Source organism: Etheostoma spectabile, unplaced genomic scaffold (assembly GCF_008692095.1).
Source record: "Etheostoma spectabile isolate EspeVRDwgs_2016 unplaced genomic scaffold, UIUC_Espe_1.0 scaffold437, whole genome shotgun sequence".
Lineage (NCBI taxonomy): Eukaryota > Metazoa > Chordata > Actinopteri > Perciformes > Percidae > Etheostoma > Etheostoma spectabile.
Window position 1 is genome coordinate 288,879 of NW_022605609.1, and position 5,035 is coordinate 293,913.

Genomic DNA, 5,035 nt, shown 5'->3' on the forward strand with positions numbered 1-5,035 from the left:
TCCAAAAGATGGTTTTTCATTCCTCTAATTAGTCACCTTTAGCAGCGCTGTAGTAAACGGGTAACTGGTTCTCTCAAGGATTTTTTTGTTTGTTTTTAGTGAATGTTGTAAAATGGCCATGCTAGTGAACCCGTATTTAAGCAAGCTGTAAGCATGCAGTGGTTAACTTTATCATCTGCAAAGTAACACCCTAACCCCCTAACACCCTAACCCCCTAACCTCCTAACCCCAGAAAACCCTAACATCCTAACCACCTAACCACCTAACACCCTAACCTCCTAACATCCTAACCCCTAACACCCTAAAACCTAACACCCCTACCTCCGCCTCAGTGCCCACCGTCCCCAGGAGCAGGTCCCGCGTTCCTGTGGGAACGTTCCCACCCCCCGCCGTTCCAGGCGCCCCACACGTTCTGCCAGAACACCCGTGGGTGCTGCCCGGCCTGCACCCAGCTCAGGTAGGTGCGTCTCTTCACCAGCTTCCTCAGGCGGTAGCAGGGGGACAGCTGGTGGGACGGGATGTCCTCCAGGAACAGCAGGACCAGGACGTCCTTCTGCTCGTCAAACAGGCGGACGCGTCAACAGCAAACAACGGCCGGTGAAGTAACTCAGATAACTGAGTACTAAGTACTTTCACTAAAGTATTGTTAATCAATTAACTAATGTTGGGCACTTGTACTTTCTTTGATTATTTTTCTTTTTAGTTTCTCCTTCTACTTTATTACTTACCTCGACAGCTTTAGTTACTAGCTACTTTAGTTACTTTAGTTACTAATTACTTTAGTTACTCCACTACATTCATCTGACAGCTTTCTTTACTAATTATTGAGCACACTCAGACTTTAGTAAGTAGTTTTATGCATTACTTTATACTATTTCTCAAACCTTCATTCAAACAATCTTGAATATTATTTATCTTTGCCGTTCACCAAAGAACTTATTTTTAACTGTGAAGCCCCCCCCCCCGCTCCCAATGAGCGATGCACACCTAATTACACGTGTTATGGTTGACAAAAACAAAAAAAGGGTTTTCCCCCCCCCGTCTTAACTGAAATCTGACTCACACTTGCGTAAATAACATGTCTATGTTTATCTATGCATATGCATAGCTGAGTTCACACCTTATTCTTGGTCTCTCTGTTAGAGGAAGTGCAGTAGAGTGTGTACAATTTAATGTTGATTGAAACAAACAAAACACATTATAGACAATTTTTCTAACTAATATACTACTTACAAAGTGTCTGTGATACTTACTGACTAAGTTTATCTAGAATGGAAAAACGTGTAATAGTTTATGCATGTGTGTATGTTTGTTTGTGTGTTAATGGCTAGTTTCTGAATGTGGTGTTTGTATCTGACCGTACATTTTAATGCCTTCTGGCTCTTTTGGTCTTTTCCAGCCCTTCAGGTGCATTACACCCCATTGGACGGAGTAGTCTGACTCTCATTCTTGCATGTTAGCCTGGAGAACTGACTGAATCAATAGTGACGTGGCTAACAGAGACTCATAAAACAGATGTGGCAAGTGGATTTAATATCCAGAAATTAGAACTCTAGAAAATAATGAGTGTAAATGAACCTTGGTTAAAAGATTTCTATTCAGACCCCCAAATCCTTCTTGTCGGTAGTGGTTGGAACATTTTTATGTGACCCCCCACCCCCGCTTGGACTCCCCCCCCCCCCCCCCCGCCGCTGTGAGCGCCCCCACTGGCCATCGGATCTCTCTGGAGCACCCACTCGTCCTGCAGGTTAGCGCCGCGTGATCACACCAGCGTTCTTCCTGCTGCCGTATATGGCGTCCGTGATGTTCTCTACGATCGGTTACCTGGTGGACAATGAGTGTACACTGATGATGTCACTATGTGACCTGAGCACAGTACATTGTAACATATGTCACCTATGTGACCTGTGTACAGGTCAGTGTAACATGATGAGTCACTATGTGTACCTGTGGCCAGGTAAGTGTAACATATGAGTCACTATGTGACCCTGGACAGGAGAGTGTAACATGATGATGTCACTAGTACCTGTGGAACAGGAGAGTGTTAACAGGATGATGTTTCAGAGAGAGAGAGAAGAGAGAGAGAGAGAGAGACAGAGGACTGGCTGGAAGTCTCGGGGTAAGGCAAGTCTCCATCCTGGTCCTCCCCCAGCGCCGGGAGCATTCTGGGTAGAACCCATCTCCTCGTGGTGGACGTTGTAGGAGACGAAGGCGTCGTAGCGATGGCGTAGTTCCCGCCTTTCCTCTTCCTGTCTGTCTACAGGAAGGCCGGAACAGGTTGGTAGGCGTAGACCAGCTGCACCATCAGGAAGAGTGAGAAGAGGACGCCAAGGGTTAAAGAACCAGGCTGGGTGGTCTGGAAATGAAGCAGACGAAGCTGATGTCCATCCAACAGGACAGGACATCGAAGTCCAGCAGCTTGTTTCCTCCTGTTCGGCCACAGGGAAGGACGGTGTCCTGGTGGGCGTCGACCACCTGCGTCTGGTGTTGCTCGCACCCATTGGATGAAGCCTGACGTTGGAGCAGTAGCAGGTGAACGGGGTTTTCCGAGATCCAGGTACGCCAGGCGCAGGGAGAAACTGGTAAGACGGTCACGTTGATCACGGTGATCTCGTTGTGCTTAGCTTTCAAAACATCGGAGCGCAGACAATTGGCCTGGAACAGGAAATCCAAAGACTTGATCTTGGTTGGGAGAATTCAGGAGTGTCAGGTCGGCATTGGCTGAACAACAGTCCGGGATCCAAAGGTCCGACAACCGTCTGTCTGATCGTCAAACTCTGAGCCGGCATTGAACCCGCAATCGTTTCCACATCTGGAGCAAAAATTAGAAATTCTCCGCTGTGAATCCTCTAAGTGTCTCCATAGCCCGGCATTGGGTATGTCCTGTGGAAACCCCATGTTATACACCTTGCTATCACCGTGAACGCTCTTCAGACTTTAAAGAAACGAAGGCTTTGTAGTTGCTTGGTTGAGAACCTTTGACTCCGAACTCAAAGTAGACCGTAAGAGTTTCCAACCGCTGTAAAGTTTAATTAATTTATCTTCGAAATAGAATGGCAGAGAGACACTCAGGTCCCCAGGTTAGTCGGTCCATCAAAAGTCTTATGTTTTCACCCTCCTTGGTGCGTTTTGACACCACATCCAGAATCTTAAGGACCCCAAACTTGAATCCCCCTTTCAAGAACACTCTACAAAGTTGTTGCTCAGATCCAAGAACTCCTATGCTCTTCTAGGCCTGTTTTGAAGGCTCTCCGAATGTCCACAGCAGGTTGACGCTCAAATCGATACACTTCGGTCGTCAAGACGTTGAAACGCATCTGTCCAGTTTGGGAATATAGTTCCATTCAGATAAAGCTCTCTAGGCGAGCGCGTTGGTGTGAAGTCCTCACAGCTCAATCAGATGATATTGACGCCAAGATTAAGGATCTTGAGATACGAGAGATCCGAATGTCATCGGGTCCCTGGTGAGGAAGTTATTCCCAAAGTTGAAAACTCGTCGCTTCATATGGTTGAATCGAGCCTTTGACAGTTCATCATGGATGTAGAACGTCAAATCCAGCTCGCTGAGCTGAGAGCAAGTCTACAATTTTTGCACTTATATTGGGGACATGTTCCAACACGAATCCACTTCTTAAGGGTCGGGATCTTGCGACCGTAGACTAAGAGATCGTTCACGGATCACTCTCCATGTTGTCAGTCTTCAGATACATCAGTGAGTGAGGCTCTGCAGGACTTTCCGTATCCCTTTGTAAGTATGTCGCGTCCTCTAGATACAGCTGGGTGTATGTTCCTGAGGACGGTCTTGTCAGGTTGTCCATTCCCAGCCGGCAGAACGGCCACACTGAGACAGGTCTATATATCTAAGGGAGGAAAGATCTGCGTTGTATGCTGAATTGGTTCCATGTCAATATCACGAAACATCCAACACCTTCAGACTTGAGGGTGCATTCAGGACCAGAATTCCTTGGACTGCAAGGAGGGAAATAGATGCTGTCTACTTGCTCAGTGTTCTGGATGAGTGGTCGGCAGGATGGGCTGAAGGTCAGCGACTTGTTGGAGGTTGTTCATGTCCAAAATCACGGTTTTTAATCTGGACAGGGACTGAAAGGCCGAGGTATGAATGGACTGAATGTAGTTGCTGGAGACATCAAGCGTGGTCAGGTTGGACAGTCCCTGAAAGAGGTTCCGGGTCAGGTCTGTGAGCTTGTTACTGGCCATGTTGAGCCATGTTAACGCCGCCAAAGGGATGAAAGCTCCATCGTCCACCTGCGTGATCTGGTTTTTTTCCAGACCCAAAACTCTGAGCTTTGACAGATCCCGGAAATCGTCCCTGTTGATGCGTTCGAGCTGATTGTCTGCGAGAAAAACTGCATTTGCATCTCGGGGTACGTCATCAGGGACAGAGACGAGGTTCTGGTTCGTGCAATCCACCACCACATCGGCCGAGGGGTCGTTGGAGTAATCCATGTGGCAGTTCTTCAGAGAGTACGCCAGGGACGGGTGGAGACGATGCACGAGACACAGAAGTAAGACAAGAAGTCTCAAACCTCCCGATGCTGGCATGCTGCCAACGTGTAGGACCGTCGCTGAGATGAAGTCTGGTCTTGGATCTGGTCTGGGATTTGTAAAGGAAAACACACCACGTCACACAACGTCAATTCATCCTGCAGAGTAAGAAATACTCTTCTTATCTTTCTTTAGCCCTCTTGTTGTCTTCCTGTTGTCCTATATCAATGTTCTTTTTAATTGAGTAAGTGAGTAACTAAGTAACTAAGTACTTTTACTAAAGTATTGTAATAAAGTACTAATGCTGAGGTACTATGAGTATTTTCTTGTTACTTTCTACTTCTACTCCGACAGCTTTAGTTACTAGTTACTTTAGTTACTTTATTTGGTGTTCTGTAGTGCTACCTAACCCCTATACCCTAACCCCCTAACACCGTTACCCCCAACACCCCTACCTCCAATCATAACCCCCTAACCCCTAACACTTTAACCCTAACACACTGAATGTGTGTGTGTGAGCGTATGTGTG

The 5,035-nt window shown here is 46.9% G+C and overlaps 1 pseudogene; it reads right to left on the reverse strand.

Annotated features, from left to right (window-relative positions):
* Positions 1-291: 291 nt before the first annotated feature.
* Positions 292-5,035, reverse strand: part of LOC116686692 (toll-like receptor 13) — a 21,170-nt pseudogene continuing 16,426 nt past the window's right edge.